Here is a 19645-nt window from a genome sequence, read left to right on the forward strand (position 1 = left end):
TTTAGCCTTTTAACTTTCATCTGATTTGAACGTGCCTTGGAGAAATCAACAAACACTCGGTATCAGCAGTTCATTAGATATCATTTTTCTCCTGCGGAATATAAGGGGGACCCTTGTTCTGATTCACCTGACAGATGCTGAAGTCCCAAAGAGCAGCTTATGAAACTTCCAGCCAACCGGGGCACTTTTCAGCTCCAACTGCAAATGTATCAACCAAACAAGCATTTGTTTAACAAGGAGCTCAAAGCATTTGTTAGTAGTCACTGTCGCCGGAGTCCTGGACCAATCTCTCTGCCAAAACTAACTCATTCCGTCCCAAACTCCTGCCCCTATCCTCCCACGCTCTCTTCTCTCTCATTCTTTTTCTTTTTTTTTCTTTCCTTGAACATTTTTCTTCATTTGCTTTTAAAACACAAGAGCCATTTTATCAACGGTGAGCTTTACTTTTTTCCCTCCTGGTGTTGGGAGAGTGCTGACTGGAAACTGACAGCCACGCACTGGAAGCCAAGTCTTTTTTGTTATATTTCAGATTCTGTTATGAAGTAGCCAGATAGACCCGAGTCTGTCACTCATCCTCAGTGGGGTTAGCAATCTCTGCCCCCATCTTTGAACACCAGAGCCATTGTGATCATGCTCTGAAAATGCAGGCTTTGTTTCTCAACTGACGTGTTTGTGCAAATAAGGGACATGACGATATCTATTTCCTGCTGTCCTTGCAGCGTTCTAGGTCACCATTGATGAAGGCACAGCACTCTGTGATCTGGTATCATTTACTATCCATTTTTGCCACTTATCCTCTACTTAGCAATTTGCAAGTCTGCTTAAGACTGTCCAACTGCAGAATCAGGCAATTATTTTGTGGGCTATTTTAGATTCTCTGGTGTGGTTGGTCTCTAGGTGCCTTGATTAAGAGAGTGGCCTGAGGCCAGAGACACATCCTTCCTAACAATGAGCAATTAGGTAGAGGGGATTTGAGGATAAATGGTGTGATTCTTAAGGATTTAGGATGACCCTTCTATTTTTTCCTTTTTACCTTAAGGTGACGCTCTAAATGTTGATATTCCAAATTAAGTTAAAAGATAGAAGCATGTATTTTAATCCATAGTTAGAAGTTAGTATTGAAAAGGAAATGCCTGTGAGTTCACTAAGACCACTGAGCTAAACTAATGTTTGTACTGTTGTTGGAGAGTGTTACCCACCACCAACATCTCTACCAAATGGAACCTTGGAATGTGACTTCACTGGGCACTAGGTTCATTACAGATATAATTAGTTAAGATGAGGTCATACTGGAATTCAGTGGACCCCCAATCCATTATTTCTGGAAGAGAAAGGACAGAGGCACACAGAGAGAATGTCACGTGACAACAGAATCCAGATTGGAGCGATGCACCTGTAAGCCAAGGAATGCCAAGCATTACTGGCAACACCAGAAGCTAAGGCAAAGGCCTGCAACAGACTCTCCCCCAAAGCTTTCGTGAGGTCAGAGTGCTGCTGACACCGTGACTGTAGGACTTCTGGTCCCCAGAAATTTGGGACAAAAAGTGTATGTTGTTTTAGGGAACCCATTTTGTGGTAATTTGTTATAACAGCCCTAGGGTACTAATAAAGTTCTATTGTATATTGGAATTTTGATATCATGAGGGCAGCCAATCCTAGAGTGAAGGAGAAAAGAAAAAGAGATGGGCATAGTGAAAAAAAGACCTTTATCCAATTGTTAGTTTACCAAAACCTTTAAGAGCGGGAGATATTCTGAAAGTAAATTCAGGAATTAGATCTGTGCTTTCCTCTACCTTCATTTCTGTCATCTGTGCTTCTTCCCATTCTCATGGTAACTCCACAGCCTTCATTCATGCTCTTTTAAGGTCATTATACATCTTGTCCTAAAACTACTGTATTTCTATCTCTTTAATTCTTTGGCACATCAAATACAATTATCCCTATAGTCTAAAACCTGTCAAACATAAGAATATTTTTTGTTTAGTCATTAACTAAGAATGTTTGGCTGTACTTTCTAAACATGATTAGACTGTATTCACAACATTTTGAAATTTTGTTTTAAACAGTATCTAGAAGGCTTTCTCTCTATCCATGCTAGATCTTATCCAAGACTCCAGGAGGAGTAAATCATGCCAAGATAGGAGTACCATGAAATGTTTATTTGTTTTCAGCTTCTAAGAGAGAAAATACCACAGTGGTTATATTTTCATCTACTCCATAGCTTTTGTCTGGTCTCTCAGAATGAAGAAGGTGCAAGAACTATGAAATAAAACACTTTGTCTTATTTCAGTGATCCTGGTGGCACATAGTTGGTTGAAGATTACATTTTATAAATGTTTTTGATCTTCTTGGCATTATATCATCTTTTCATAGGCATTTTTACTAAAGTCTAAAACACTAAGGTTTCTATTATTTTTTTTTTTTTTTTTTTTAATTTTTATTCTATTTTTTTTATTTATTTATTTTTTTTATTGCTTAAAGTATTACAAAGGGTATTACATATGTGTCCATTTTATCCCCCCGCCCTAGACAGTCCCCTAGCCTCCCCTATCCCCCAATGTCTTATGTCCACTGGTTATACTTCTATGCATGCATACAAGTCCTTTAGTTGATCTCTTACCCCCCTACCTCCTGCCCCGCAACCCTCCCCGGCCTTCCTGCTGCAGTTTGACAATCTGTTTGAGGCAGCTCTGCCTCTGTATCTATTATTGTTCAAAAGTTTATAATGGTCTCTATTATCCATGAATGAGTGAGATCATGTGGTATTTTTCCTTCATTGACTGGCTTATTTCACTTAGCATAATGCTCTCCAGTTCCATCCATGACGTTGCAAATGGTAAGAGTTCCTTCCTTTTTAGAGCAGCATAGTATTCCATCGTGTAGATGTACCACAGTTTTCTAATCCATTCATCTACTGATGGGCACTTAGGCTGTTTCCAGATCTTAGCTATGGTGAATTGTGCTGCTATGAACATAGGGGTGCATATATCCTTTCTGATTGGTGTTTCTGGTTTCTTGGGATATATTCCTAGGAGTGGGATCACAGGGTCAAATGGGAGTTCCATTTTCAGTTTTTTAAGGAAACTCCATACTGTCTTCCATAGTGGCTGCACCAGTCTGCATTCCCACCAGCAGTGCACAAGTGTTCCTTTTTCTCCACATCCTCTCCAGCACTTGTCGTTTGTTGATTTGTTGATGATAGCCAGTCTGACAGGTGTGAGATGGTACCTCATTGTTGTTTTGATTTGCATCTCTCGGATGATTAGTGACTTTGAGCATGTTTTCATATGTCTCTTGGCTTTCTGAATGTCCTCTTTTGAAAGGTGTCTATTTAGGTCCTTTGCCCATTTTTTGATTGGATTGTTTATCTTCCTTTTGTTAAGTTGTATGAGTTCCCTATAAATTTTGGAGATTAGGCCCTTATCGGATATGATATTGGCAAATATGTTTTCCCACACAGTGGGTTTTCTCGTTGTTTTGTTGATGGTTTCTTTTGCTGTGCAGAAGCTTTTTATTTTGATGTAGTCCCATTTGTTCATTTTCTCTTTAGTTTCAAGTGCCCTAGGAGCTGTATCAGTGAAGAAATTGCTTCGGCATATGTCTGAGATTTTGTTGCCTTTGGATTCTTCTAGAATTTTTATAGTTTCCTGTCGTACATTTAAGTCCTTTATCCATTTTGAGTTTATTTTTGTGTATGGTGTAAGCTGGTGGTCTAGTTTCATTTTCTTGCATATATCTGTCCAATTTTCCCAGCACCATTTATTGAAGAGACTATCTTGGCTCCATTGTATGTTCTTGCCTCCTTTGTCAAATATTAATTGAGCATATTGGTTCGGGCCGATTTCTGGGCTCTCTATTCTATTCCATTGATCTATATGCCTATTCTTGTGCCAGTACCAGGCAGTTTTGAGAACAGTGGCTTTGTAATACATCTTGATATCTGGTATTGAGATCCCACCTACTTTGGTCTTTTTCAGGATTGCTGCAGCTATTCGAGGTCTTTTTTTATTCCAGATGAATTTTTGGAGAGTTCGTTCTAGATCTCTGAAGTATGCCGTTGGTATTTTAATGGGAAGTGCGTTGAATTTATAGATTGCTTTGGGTAGTATGGACATTTTAATGATGTTGATTCTACCAATCCATGAACACGGTATGTTCTTCCATCTGTTTATGTCTTCCTCTATATCTTTTTTCAACGTCCTGTAGTTTTCTGAGTAGAGGTCTTTTACCTCTTTAGTTAAGTTTATTCCTAGGTAGCTTAATTTTTTTGGTGCGATGGTAAACGGGATTGTTTTTATAATCTCTCTTTCTGAGAGTTCACTATTGGTGTATAGAAATGCCTCGGATTTCTTGGGGTTAATTTTGTATCCTGCTACATTGCCAAATTCATGTATTAAGTCCAGTAGCTTTTTGATGGAGTCTCTAGGGTTTTGTATGTATAATATCATGTCGTCTGCAAATAAGGACAGTTTTACTTCCTCTTTTCCAATTTGGATGCCTTTTATTTCTTCTTCTTGCCGAATTGCAATGGCTAACACTTCCAGTACTATGTTGAACAGGAGTGGTGAGAGGGGGCATCCCTGTCTTGTTCCTGTTCTTAGGGGAAATGGTGTTAGTTTTTGTCCATTGAGTATGATGTTGGCTGTGGGCCTGTCATATATGGCTTTTATTATGTTGAGGTATGATCCTTCTACTCCCACCTTGCTGAGAGCTTTTATCAAAAATGGGTGTTGAATTTTGTCAAATGCTTTTTCTGCATCAATTGATATGACCATGTGGTTTTTTTCTTTCAATTTGTTTATGTGATGTATCACGTTTATTGATTTGCGGATATTGTACCATCCTTGCATCCCTGGGATAAATCCTACTTGGTCATGGTGTATGATCTTTCTGATGTACTGCTGGATCCGATTTGCTAAGATTTTGTTGAGGATTTTGGCATCTATGTTCATGAGGGATATTGGCCTGTAATTCTCTTTCATTGTGTTGTCTTTCCCTGGTTTTGGTATTAGGGTGATGCTGGCTTCATAGAATGAGCTTGGAAGTGTTCCTTCCTCTTGAATTTTTTGTAGTAGTCTGAGGAGGATAGGTTTTAGTTCTTCCTTGAATGTTTGGTAAAACTCCCCTGTGAAGCCGTCTGGTCCTGGGCTTTTGTTTGCTGGAAGCTTTTTGATGACTGCTTCAATTTCTTCCATAGTTATTGGCCTGTTGAGATTTTTAGATTCTTCCTGATTGAGTTTTGGAATGTTGTATTTTTCTAGGAATTTGTCCATTTCCTCCAGGTTGTCTAGTTTGTTGGAGTAGAGCTGTCCATAGTATTTTTTAACAATCATTTGTATTTCTGTGGGGTCTGTTGTTATTTCGCCTCTATCGTTTCTGATTTTGTTTATTTGGGTCCTCTCTCTTTGCTTCTTGGTGAGTCTGGCTAGAGGTTTGTCAATCTTGTTTATCCTTTCAAAGAACCAGCTCTTGGTTTCATTGATTTTCTGTATTGTTTTTTTGGTCTCTATGTCATTTATTTCTGCTCTAATCTTTATTATCTCCTTCCTTCTGCTCACTCTGGGGTTTTCTTGTTGCTCTCTTTCTAATTCTTTGAGTTGTAGAGTTAGATGATTTACTACCATTTTTTCTTGTTTGTTGAGATAGGCCTGTAGAGCTATAAACTTCCCTCTCAGGACTGCTTTCATTGTGTCCCATAGGTTTTGGATTGTTGTGTTTTCATTGTCATTAGTTTCCAGGATGTTCTGAATTTCTTCTTTGATTTCATTGGTAACCCAATCAATATTTAATAGCATGCTATTCAGCTTCCAGGTGTTTGAGTATTTTGGGTTGTTTTTATTGTAGTTTATTTCTAATATTATGCCATCGTGGTCTGCGAAGACGCTTTTTATGATTTCAATCTTCTTGAATTTGGGGATACTTTGCTTGTGACCCAATATATGGTCTATTTTTGAATATGTCCTATGAGCATTTGAGTAGAATGTATATTCCCTGGCTTTCGGGTGAAGTGTTCTGAAGATGTCTATTAAGTCCATCTGATCTAGTGAGTCATTTAGGATTGCTGTATCTTTGCTGATTATTTGTCTAGAGGACTTATCCAGTGCTGTCAGTGGTGTATTAAAGTCCCCTACTATGATTGTATTGTTGTCGATGTCTCCTTTGATATCTTCCAGGAGTTTTTTTATGAATTTGGGTGCTCCTGCATTGGGTGCATATATGTTTACCAGGATTATATCTTCTTGTTGTATTGATCCCTTTAGTATTATGAAGTGGCCTTCCTTATCTCTTGTTATGGCCTTCACTTTGAGGTCTATTTTGTCTGATATAAGTATTGCTACCCCAGCTTTCTTTTCCTTTCCATTTGCCTGAAAGATATTTTTCCATCCTTTCACTTTCAGTCTGTGTGAGTCCCTTCTAATGAGGTGGGTTTCTTGTAGACAGCAGATGTATGGGTCATGTTTTTTTATCCATTCAGCCACTCGATGTCTTTTGTTTGGAGCATTTAGTCCGTTTACGTTTAAAGTTATTATTGAAAGGTACTTGTTTGTAGGCATTTCTGTTTTTGTGTGGCTGTTTTCTTTCTGAGCTTTTTATTTCTTATTTTTATACCAGTCCCTTTAGCATTCCTTGCATTGCTGGCTTGGTGGTGATAAACTCCCTTAGCCTTTTTTTGTCTGTGAAGCTTCTTATTTCCCCTTCAAGTTTGAATGATAGCCTTGCTGGATAGAGTATTCTTGGATTCAGTCCTTTGCTTTGCAACACTTTGTAAATTTCCGTCCATTCTTTTCTGGCCTGATGTGTTTCTGTTGAGAAATCATTTGACAATCTAATGGGAGATCCCTTGTATGTAACTTTCTGTCTCTCTCTTGCAGCCTGTAAGATTCTCTCTTTGTCCTGAACATTTGCCATGGTAATTATGATGTGTCTTGGTGTGGGTCTTTTTGGGTTCACCTTGTTTGGGACTCTCTGTGCTTGTGTGACTTTTTTCTTCCCCACCTCAGGGAAGTTTTCTGATATTATTTCTTCTAATAGGTTTTCTAATCCTTGTTCATCCTTCTGTTGTTCTGGTACCCCTATTATTCGTATGTTGTTTCGTTTCATGTTGTCCCAAAGCTCCCTTAGGCTCTCCTCCTGTCTTTTCATTTTTTTCTCCAATTGCAGTACATTTTGGGTGTGTTTTGCTTCCTTGTCTTCTAAATCACTAATTCGGTCCTCCGCTTCTCCTAGTCTACTGTTGATACTTTCAATGGAGTTTTTCATTGCAGCTATATCACTCTTCATATCTTCTTGGGTCTTACTTAAGTTGTTAATTTTTTCATCTGTTTCTTCTAGCTTCTTCCATATGTTATCGATTTTTTCATCTGTTTCTTCTAGCTTCTTCCATATGTTATCGATTTTTTCATCTGTTTCTTCTTGCTTCTTGCTGAGGTTGTCGATTTTTTCCTCCATCCGGTTTATGCACTCTAGGACCCTTATTCTGAATTCTTTTTCTGTCATGTTGCATGCCTCTGTATTACTTAGCTGCTTTTCTGGAGAGTCCTCCTTCTCTTTCCTTTGGGGGTTTCTTTGTCTACCCATGTTTGATCTCACTGACATATCTAGACGTTGAGTCGTTCAGTGGCTGCTCCCTTGGTGGCAGTGACTCCTTGGTCTGCGGTTCCTCTTCGGGCGGTTGCGGTAGCAGCTGCTCTTCAGTTGGCAGCAACTCCTCTGGTGGGTGCTGTTCACAGCTGTGGTGGCTGTTCTGGCTGGTGGGGCGAGGTTTCACGTACAGCTGCTGTTCCTCAGCAGAGGGTGTGGTGCTCAGGAGGTTGCTGTTGCTTGGATCTGCTGTGTTGATTTAAAGGCACAAAATACAACACAACAAGGCACCACGTACCAGGCACTATACACAAATATATTCACGATATTAATAACCCCAAATAAAGGTGACCACCTGAATTAAGAGAATTAGGGGATAAGGAAGAAGGAAGAGAAAAAGAGAAAAGAGAAAAAAGAAAAGAAAATTAGGGACCAAAAAAAGGAGTGCAAAAATGAAAGTGGGAAAAAGGAGGGGGGAAAGTAAAAGTGAGAAAAGAAAGGAAAAGAAAAAAAAAGAGCGAAAAGAGAGAATGAAGTGGAAGAGGGGAAGAGACTTTTTATATGAGGAGAATGCTCCTATAGAACAGCCATTAATCCCAACAAATTCCAGCAACAGCTCCCTGGAGATAAATGCAAACTAGAAACAACCAATAATATAACGATGAAAATAGAATGGAGAACACTAATCCCAAAATAAAATAAAGAGAAAATAAAATGGCACTTTAAAAAAAATGGTAAAATGGTAGCAGTAATAATACTGGTTAAAAATAAGAAGGTAGTAATTAAAAGGGTAAAATCAGGTGATGGAAAAAAAGAAGAAAAAAAAAAAGAAGAAGAAGAGGAAAAGAGAAAAAAAAAGAAAAAAAAAAAAGAAAAAAAAATTGGTTTCTTAGTTAAAAGGTGAAAAAAGAAAAAAAAAATATTGCAGTAGTGAAGGTCCTTCGGTTCTTCTATTCTTCAGTGTGGCTCGCCTTAGACCTGCCAGGTATTCAGGAGAGTGTTGAGTTTCCCTGCGATACACTGTTCCTCTGTGTTGTAAACCACAGTCCTTATTTTAAAGCAAGCCGCATTTGTTTCCCAGACTGCCTTATTTGGTGTTTAGCAAAGAGTCAGTTTGTGGGTCAGCCTCTGGGTGGCAGTGTTCTGGGGTTGGCCTCTGAGGCTACAGGGCCTCTCTGTCCAGTGGAAGTTCACTGCCCAGAGCTGGCTGGGTAAGAGTTACCAGTGCTGTGTTGTTGCTGGGATTGAAAATCCCTCTATAGGCCAGACCCTGTTAACTCCCAGGGACTGATCAGGTTATTTTAATCCTTGATCTCCTACAGGGTGGAATCTGGGTGTGGCTGTGCTCCTTGCCTGGGGGCTGGGGGGAGGAGTCTCACTCTCCGGAGAGAATGGCTGCCTCAGACGTGGGCTCAGGGGTGTCTCAGCACTCAATTCGCTGCCACCTCTCCCGGCGCCCCTTCTCTCCTCAGTCTCTCCCCAGATTCCACTCCTCCGCACACTCTCCCTCTCTTCAGCACAGGTGAATGTCTGTATCCGAAATGTCCCATGAACAGGGTTCAGTGAAAACAAACAAACAAACGCCGGCCGCGGAAACGGGGAAGGCTTGGTTTCTGTAAGCTTCTTCTCTTACCGGGACTGCATGGTCTGATCAGCTCTTCAGGCTGCCCCCTTTAGGCTCAGTCCTCTGTGATCACAGACCGAGCTCTCAATTCCCCCGGCAGCGCCAAGAATCCCGCGGTTCTCCTTTCCCCTGTTAGGGGCTGTGCCTGTCCCAAGGGACGCGGCTGTCTGCCACGCGGTCTCCCTCCGACTCTCTGGGCTCAGAGGTCTGGCAAACTTTCCTGCCCAAATCCCTGTTTTTTTTTACCTTTCCAAGGGAGTTCTGCTCTTCCCGGCTGTAAACTGTCTCGCCAGCTGAGGAATTTCGCCAATTCGGGGTGGATGTTACTAGTTTCAGCTGCTCACTCCATTTGCTCAGGGACACGACCTGGGACGCGTCTGCCTATACCGCCGCCATCTTCCTGAATCCCAGGTTTCTATTATTAAGGTGATCTTTATGTTTTACTTTAGAAATTAGCTGAGAAAGCCCAAGAACCCTTGTTCTTTTACACTTATCTGTAACTTAAGTGCAAATTTGTTAGCATTTTCCATTAGTAAAGATGTTAGTGAGCTTCAAGTGATATATATGTTAATATTTAAGATGTGTGTGTATTAGCTATATCGATGTTTGTGTGGCTTGGGTAAGGGAATAGGTGGCTGGTGTTTGGGGCTAAAAGAGATGGACAAATCATGGTGAGCATTGGAGGAGGTCACCCAGAGGATGTGACCACTGGATGACCTTCAAGTTAGACCTGGGCAATCAGAGGCGCCTTACCCCCTCCCCTGTCCTTGGGATGTGTGTTCTGCCCATGGTTCCCACAGAGGGAGCCATTTTCAGGGATTCAGCCTTGAGAGAGCAATGCATTGTTGAGATCATCTGGATTGGATACATGACTGAACTCAGGGTAGGTCTCCATATAAACTTTTAGCATTCTGGTGATGGGTGGGGAGATCTATTCATCTTGCAGCAACTAAGACAAGCCTTGTATATGAGTACCCTTGCTTATTAAACCTGCCACTTACCAATCTGGAATGGTCTGCCTTTCTCTGTCTCTCCTTGCCCACGATGTAAGGGTGCCAATTTGCAAAGCTATGGTGATGTCGTTGAATTTAGTTGATATTTTGAAATTCATCAGAAATTATCCCTCCCATATGGTCAATTAGCAATTACCATTTTACATATAAAAGAGACCATCAAAATGATCTAATGCTATAGGAATTTTAATTTAATTAAAAAGTAATGAAAGTATTTAGTATACATTGGTCCAGAACAAAACAGTTTGAAAGATTTCCTCTTACATATTAATTTTACATGTTCCCTTGATATCTAGACATCCAATATTCACTTCATTAGCAAACACTATGTTTGAAGCCCTTGACCTAAAATTTGAGTCTACAGTATAATGGGGGTTTTGCAAAATCTTGAACAAAGTTAGCCCTGTCATTTTCTGACAATGGGAGGTACTGTGTTGACAACCTGTGATCTCTGAACTTCTCTACAATAAAGTGAGTAACAAACTGTTTTCCAGATCTCAAAATGTAAGAGGAATTAAATATGTATCATCAAAAGGATTGTATATTAAGCAAATTGTTGTTTCTCAGGTTTTTTCAGAGATATACAAATATACTATGGTTACACCAGTTAGCAACATTCTCTTCAAAAGCCCTGATTATTGGTAGTGTAATACTTTTTGATCATGAAAGTAAGTAATAATAAGTAACACAGGATTTTTGATAGAGGAACATTTTTCTATATGTGGAATCTATCAGAGGAAAACAGCCAAAGGTAACTGTTAACATATAACTTAGTTTGCATCTCAGCAACATTTTTCAACATGCAGAGAGATAAAAGTTACTAATAGGTTTTATGTACTGTAATAGAGATAGAAATAATAAGTTGAAATAAATCGAAATGTAATATAGTAAAATAAAACAAAATATGGAGGCTTTATTTGTTTCCTCTTTGTCCTTGTGGTGTCCTTTATCTACTCTGAACCAATTGTCACAGGAACCTGTAAACTCTGGATTGTAAGACAGAGATAAGCATAGAATTACTGCCTATGGAGACTAACAAAAGGAGGAGGGAGCTCCTATTTTTCCAAGAGGTTTAGATTTAATTGCTGAAGGTAAATCTCTGTTTCTCTCCTTCCTTCCTTCCTCCCTTCCTCCCTCCCTTCCTCCCTCCCTTCCTTCCTTCCTTCCTTCCTTCCTTCCTTCCTTCCTTCCTTCCTTCCTTCCTTCCTTCCTTCCTTCCCTTTTCCTTCCTTCCTTCCCTTTTCCTTCCTTCCTTCCTTCCTTCCTTCCTTCCTTCCTTCCTTCCTTCCTTCCTTCCTTCCTTCCTTCCTTCCTTCCTTCCTTCCTTCCTTTTCATTAGTCTAGAATGCTAAAAAAATTGATGGCTCTTTATTTTTATATCAAATTTAGAGTAGTATAAGAAGTCTTATTTTAATGTTGGCAGCCTTCCCACAGAAATCTTAAAGATACTCAAATGGCCTCATAAAGATCTAGAAAGAAGAAACTATAAATCTTTTAAGGATTGTCTCCTATCCCTTTATCATTACTTTTAGAAACATCCTCACCTATCCTTATCAATGTCTTTTAAAGCCTAAAACAGAGGTTCTCAACCTGTTGGTCACAACCCCTTTGGGGGTCGAACAACCCTTTCACAGGGGACGTCTAAGACCATCGGAAAACACATATATAATTACATATTGTTTTTGTGATTAATCACTATGCTTTAATTATGTTCAATTTGTAACAATGAAATTGGGGGTCACCACACCATGAGGAACTGTATTAAAGCGTTGTGGCATTAGGAAGGTTGAGAACCACTGGCCTAAAACATATTTTACTTCCCCCTACTTCCCCCAGGAAGCATTGTGTTCACTTCTCTCAAGCTAAGAGTCTCTTATCTCAAAGATACTTTATAAATATTTATCCTTTACTGTTCTCTGTTTGTTTTTATGGTTATGTATGTGCTTGCCTTACGTCATCTACTAAATTAGAACCTACAGATTTAAATGCAATCAAGTGCCAGGCTGAAAATATATGAAGCATCCAGGACAATAAGAGCTGTGGAAACTTAAAGGGGTAGGCTCAACCTAACTCAAAGTTCATTAAAATGCTGTGCTGGTCCAACAAAACTATGCCAGTTCTTGGTATTGTCCTACAAGCTAATAAAACAGGGTTACTTGACATTTTCTACCATAATAGCCCAATGTACTGCTCAACTTTATTTTAAATATAGCCATATATTAGGACACTAAACAAATAATATGTTAATTCTCTGAGTTAGCAAAATTTTCATTGTGGTCTCAAGTATTTATTTCTCCATCCTTTCATTCTACCACATTACCTGTCGCATATTTTAACTCTCAGTTCATAGGACTGTCGCCCTAAATTGAGGGTGGTTTTCTTCAAGAGAGAGGTGAGGGAGAAGATCAAAATGTATAATGTTTGCGTCTGCAGTAGAGAAGACAGTCCATAAACATTTAATGATTGTCTTAAATAATGAAGACATGGAATTCAGGTAACAGGATTATCAGGAAGTAGAACTGTCAGTAATCACTTTTGTAAGCTTCCCTATGCATAATCTTGTACTAAATGTTAGGGAAATAGATAGTGCTAGCATTTTCTTTATAAAAATCAAAATATATTAAGAAAATGATGAAAATGGGTAATATATATCACATTTTGATTATTTTGTTAAATATTTGTATAAGATTGAGTGAGTGACTTCATCTGCATAGACCTCTATTTCTCTTTATCTTCTAAGAATAAAAATGTGGTGGGGCTGGGGTGCTAAATAATGTTAAAATTTTTCTACAGCATGGAAGTTCAGTGAGTATCATTGGCAATATGATTTTGAGGGAACACAAAAGAAAAAAACAATTATTCGTGTACAGAAATATTATAATGAACAAACACTTTTTTATTACTTTTTTAAAAAGGAATTTGAAGTTATGGAAAAGGTCCCAAAACAATGCAAAATTTCCTCATATATTCATATTCTCTTAATACTGTAATTTTATTGCATTTGCTTTCTCTCTCACTCTATTCTCGCTGTCACACACTATGTTCCTCCCCCATTATTTTTCCTGATTCAGTCGATTTATATATTATGCTTTTATTATTATAGATTTCTTTATTTAGTTTTAAATAAATTTTAATTTTTAGAGCATGTGGACACATTTTCTTTTTATATTTAATGTAGACTTTGAAGTGTTGCACTATACTTTTTCGGTGTTTTTGGCACATACATTGATATATGAATATGCAAATCTGTGCATTATTTTGATTTACCATTAAAGAAAAAAAAATGAGCTAATGGTTTACTGGCTGATGGCAAATATTTTTTACTTTTTACTATTTTTACTATTACTTTTTATTAAACTTCTTTTTGTAACATTAACTGACAGCTCTAGTCTCTCTTAAATACTTTATTAATCATGTGATGTTTGAGCTAAATAGACTATTTGTAGCATAGGGTACAGATTGCTTTGTCTCAGAAGATGTGAATATCAAGTAGTCTGAGTAATAACACAAATGATCCTTCAAAAACATAATAAAATGAGCAAGTATAATCAAATGAGATTTATGAAGAATTATTGTTTTTTAAATATGAGTGTCACATTCGAAATCACTTTCTAGGAAATTTAATATTTTGGGTTCTCCGGAGAAACAGAACCAATAGAAAAGATGGATAGATAGATGATAGATAGATGATAGATAGATAGATAGATAGATAGATAGATAGATAGATAGATAGATAGATAGGATTGGATGGTGTAGTTGCAGGCTGAGTGTGAAGGCAGGAGAAGATCAATGTCCCAGCTTGAAGACAGTCAAGTAGAGAGAAAGAATTGTTCTGTACTTAGCCTCTTATTCTATTTTGGCCTTCATCTGACTAAATAAGATCCGCCCACACTGGGAAAGGCAATCTACTTTACTCTATCCATTCAAATGTTAATTTTGTTCAGAAACACCCTCACAAATACATTCAGAAATAATGTTTAACTATATATCTGGGCATCTTTTTGCCACAGTCACATTACCACATACCACCACTTTCTGTTCCAATTTTGTTAGTACTAGAGAGAGAAAATATTTGGGGGAATATGAAATTTGGAGTGTTTGTTCAATATTAAGATTAAACTATCTTGCAAGCTTTACCTTTCACAACTTGGAAGGTAATTTCTGCTGAAGTTTAAAATGTGCAGGTCATTGTCCCAGAAGGAATGGCTGATGATGCATTTAAGATTGTTAAAGGAGAGAGGAAAAATAGTTAAGATAGTCTAAAGATGCCTCTTTGTGTCATCTACCACATTCAATGCATGGGCAGGTACAACCTGAGCCTTCAGTGCAAACAATTAAAGTGGGGAAGTGGGGTTTAATGAGAAAGAAACTTCAGTTCCAGATGGAAGAGCATGTGCTACCTGGTGCAGAAGGTGAACTCATTCTTAGGAAAAGTCCTCGGGAGTGGCAGACAGAACAATCCTGAGAACAAGTTCAATAGTCTGGTAGGACAGAAAAAGGACAGCATGGTCCTAGATTTTGTGATTTAGTCCTAAATTTTCAAACATTACATTATGAGTTGGCTTTCAGAGGTCGTACCCCACTTCCTTTTGATAAACAGGATGATAAAGTGTTTTTAAAACTTAACATTTACAGTATGGTGTGGAAAAAGGTAAATTTTGTCAATGTAGCTATTCAGAATGGAAACTAACAAGTAAACATAAGAATATAAGTGGCTCTTTGGAATATAAGAAAAAAAGAGAAATAAAAGCCTCTCATAATCAAGAATGGGAGAAGAAAGAAAACGTTTTGCATTTCAGTTTATTTTGCTAAGGTTAGATTGATTTTAAAGACTGAGGAAAGTAAGTATGTTCTGATGATCAATAAATAAATAAATAGGGAAAAGTTGCATATTCTAAAAACAAAAACAAACAAAACCCTGAATGAATAAACTCACATCCATTTCAGGGTTTTGTATGAAACAAAATTGTATTCTTTTTACTTTTAAATGGAATCTAAAATAATACACATGATTTTTTTTAAATAAAATAGTGCTCATAACAATATTCTTGGCAAAGAGATAAACTAATATAGCTGTGTCCTCTGACTCCTCTCATATGTCATGACTATTTTCCTTTTGGTGTATTTTTGGCCAAATTTGAAAAATAAAAGAGAAAAGATATGTGCTGATTATTGGAGGAGCTAAACCAAAAGCAAATACTTACACTCATGCTCTGAGGTTATGTGTTCATGGTGATAATGTCACCAATGCATTAATGCTGAATTAGCCCACATATTTACCTGTGATCAAATCAATGGGACATTTTTTTCATCTTTTATAGAATTATTAGTTCTACTTGTTCAAGAAATAGCAACGTGTATTTCTAGTCTCTTTCAAACTGAAACTCACCTTTCCATTTTTCTCTCCTAAATATAGCTGTTTATAAAGTTATTGCTAAATAGATAAATACTACAGAGAAAAATGAGTTTATAGTGATACATTTCTGGAAAGTTGAAGAGAAATATGAAGAGAGTAGAGGTTATAATTAATTACACCAAGATGTTTCCTAAAGGACATTTAAAGGTTGCCTAAGTGAAATGGCATAGTTATAGGCTTTGATTTCATTCATGCTTAAGAGAGAAGTAAAAACAAAAATATCATTTGCCAAATTATGAAGATATCAACAATTTTTGTTTTTCTTCTTGAAGATAGATAAAATTCCACAGCATATAATAACTCAGGCTCTGAGAGAGGGCATGATTTGTGGGCTGCATGGGTAGTAATAAACATGGAAGCGTAAGATATGGAGGATGGAATTAGAGACAGTATGCTAAATAAACCAATAATTGCCAATTTCCATTGTGCCTGGAATCAAAGAAAGGTTTTGTAGTTTATTTGTTGATTTTTTGTCCAAGCCTTACTGTTTTTTTTTTAAAATAAAATTTATTGGGGTGACATCTATATAATAAAACCCAGTGGTCGTAATGACATAATGACCAAAGACTGGTTACCAGGAGGTGGCGTGCCCGGCAAGATGCACGTGGGTGGGCGGGGACTTGACGCTGGGTCCCACAGCCCTGGGGCTCAGGGGAGTCCTGCGGTGCCAGCGGGACTCGGGGGCCCTGGGTCTCCCGTGATTTCCTGCGGGTCTGGTCTTGTGCAATTTCACGCACTGGGTCACTAGTTGGTTAATAAAATTATATAGGTTTCAAATGTACACTTCTATAATACACCATCTGTATATTGTGTGTTCACCACTCCAAATCAATACTCTTTCCATTCCAGTTTATCTCTCCTTTATCCTCTTCGACCTTCCCCACCACGCTTTCCCTCTGATAATCACCATACTGGTGTTTGTGTTTTTTAATTTTTCTTAATCCCTTCACCTTTTTAAAAAAATATATTTTATTGTTTTTTTACAGAGAGGAAGGGAGAGGGATAAAGTGTTAGAAACATTGATGAGAGAGAAACATCAATAAGCTGCCTCCTGCACACCTCCTACTGGGAATGTGCCTGCAACCAAGGCACATGCCCTTGACCAGAATCAAACCTGGGACCCTTCAGTCTGCAGGATGATGCTCTATCCACTGAGTCAGACCAGTTAGGGCTATCCCTTCACCTTTTTCACTCATCTCCCTAACCCCTCTCTTCTGAGAGCTGTCACTCTGTTCTCTGTATCTATGAGTTCGTTCCTATTTTGTTTGTTAGATTATTTTGTTCATTGGATTCTACATATAAGTAAAACATGATATTTCTCTCTTTCTGACTGGCTTATTTCTTTTAGTATAATACTCTCCAGGTCCATTCTGTCACAAAAGGTAGCATTTCCTCTTTATTTTTTATAGGTGAGTAGTATTTCATTGTGTAGATGTACAACATTATTTTTATCCATTCATCTACTGATTGGCTCTTGGGCTGTTTCAAAATCTTGGCTATTGAAAAAAAAATGCTGCAGTGAATATAGGGGTTCATATATTCTTTCAGATTGGTGTTTCAGGCTTCTTTGGTGGATAAATTCCCAGAAGTGGAATCACAGGGTTGTAAGGCAGTTTTATTTTTACTTTTGAGGTAACTTCATACTGATTCCACAGTGGCTGCACCAATCTGCATTCCCACCAACAGTGCAGAAGGGTTCCCTTTTCTCCACATCCTCACCAACACATTGTTTGTTGAGTTTATGGATGACATCCATTCTGACAAGTATGAGGTAATATGTCATTGTTGTTTTCATTTGAATTTCTCTGATGATTAGTGGCATTGAGCATCCTGTCATATGCCTCTTGGCCATCTGTATGTCCTCTTTGGAGAAATGTCTATTTAGGATCTTTGCCCATTTTTAATGAGATTGCTTTTATTTGGTGTTGAGTTATATAAGTTCTTTTTTTAATATATTTTATTGATTTTTTACAGAGAGGAAGGGAGAGGTATAGAGAGTTAGAAATATCGATGAAAGAGAAACATCGATCAGCTGCCTCCTGCACACTCCTTACTGGGGATGTACCTGCAACCAAGGTACATGCCCTTGACCAGAATTGAACCTGGGACCCTTGAGTCCACAGGCCGATGCTCTATCCACTGAGCCAAACTGGTTAGGGCGAGTTATATAAGTTCTTTATAAATTTTGGATATTGACTCCTTATCAGATGTATCATTGTCTAACACGTACTCCAATTCTATGGGTTGTCTTTTGCTTTTGTTGATGGTTTCCTTTGCAGTTCAACAACTTTTTAGTTTGATATAGTCCCATTTGTTTATTTTTTTTCCTTTTGATTCCCTTGTTCCAGGAGATATATCAGAAAAAAATATTGCTACAAGAAATGTCTGATATTTTACTGCCTATGTTTTCTTCTAGAATTTTTATGGTTTTGAGTCTAACATTTTGAGTCGTTAATCCATATTGAATTTATTCTTGTGTATGGTATGAGAATGTGGCCTAGTTTCATTTTTTTTGCAGGTGTCTGTCCAATAAACAGGATATCAGAATATGGTTAAACATGTATTCTTTTATTTATTTATTTTTAATATATTTTATTGATTTTTTACAGAGAGGAAGGGAGAGAGATAGAGAGTCAGAAACATCGATGAGAGAGAAACATCGACCAGCCGCCTCCTGCACATCCCCCACCGGGGATGTGCCCGCAACCCAGGTACATGCCCTTGACCGGAATCGAACCTGGGACCCTTCAGTCCGCAGGCCGACGCTCTATCCACTGAGCCAAACCGGTTCGGCAATTCTTTTAAAAGTTCAAAACCATAAAGTGATTTTAAAGAGTAAGATTTATTGCATCATTCTGATTCCTCAGAAGGAAGAAGAGTCATTTCTATTCTCTTGTGCTATAGATTATAGACATGTTCACATACCTAACTTCATTTAAGCTCACTAGGATCTTGGGAGATGGACAAGAAAGACATTGCTATTCCCATTTTGTCATCAAGAAACTGAGACTTGTAAATGCTAATGACTTCCCATAGTCAATAAGTAGTAAAGAGCCCTAACCGGTTTGGCTCAGTGGATATAGCACCGGCCTGCGGACTGAAGGGTCCCAGGTTCGATTCCAGCCAAGGGAATGTACCTTGGTGGCAGGCACATCCCCAGTATGGGGTGTGCAGGAGGCAGCTGATCGATGTTTCTCTCTCATCGATGTTTCAAACTCTCTATCCCTCTCCCTTCCTCTCTGTAAAAAATCAATAAAATATATTTAAAAAAAATAAGTGGTAAAGAGGGCTGAAACTCAGAACTTCAACTTATTTCCTTGATGCAAGGAAACCATACTAAGAATATGGTCATGTGTCCCTGTCCAAATAAGCAATTCCTAGAAGTTCAGTTTCAGGGCGATTCTTGAAAAGTGGAAAGATTTAGTGGAGAGTGACAGTGGCTTACCTTAGTTGCTCTGGCTTGTTCATCCATAAAACTCATTAAAGGCAGAGGAAATACAGGCTTGAAATGTAAAACAGAAAGTGGGCATCTCCTTGGTTCAGCACAAATACAAGTCCTGTGCACTGAGAAAACTGAGTGGCAAACAGCCAGCAAGAACTGCCAGCTCAACATCTTCTGTGACAGGAATGAGATTCGGAAGGCTGCTCACAACCTGTGTGGGTATTGCACCAAGGAGCACCCCAATATCCAAGCTTTCTTTGAATTCCCTATCCACTGAGATTTTAAAATTACCTGGAGGGAGGTTAGAACAGTTTTTATGAAGAAGATATTTTCATTGTTTATCTCGAGTCTCAGAAGCATATAGATACATAGAAACATAAAAATAAGTGAAAAGGTTGAGACGTTTAAAATCTTAAATAACACACAGATAAGAAAGGTCAAGAATGATACTGCTAATTATTTTGATAAATGATATTTATGGAGTTTCTGTCACATCTGTCTCCTGCTATGTAACTGCCTGAAGAGAATGAGTATGTGAGCAGCAGGTAAAACCAATAAGATGTTTTTGG

This window comes from Myotis myotis, unplaced genomic scaffold (genome assembly GCF_014108235.1).
Source record: "Myotis myotis isolate mMyoMyo1 unplaced genomic scaffold, mMyoMyo1.p scaffold_m19_p_1, whole genome shotgun sequence".
In the NCBI taxonomy this organism is placed as follows: Eukaryota; Metazoa; Chordata; class Mammalia; order Chiroptera; family Vespertilionidae; genus Myotis; species Myotis myotis.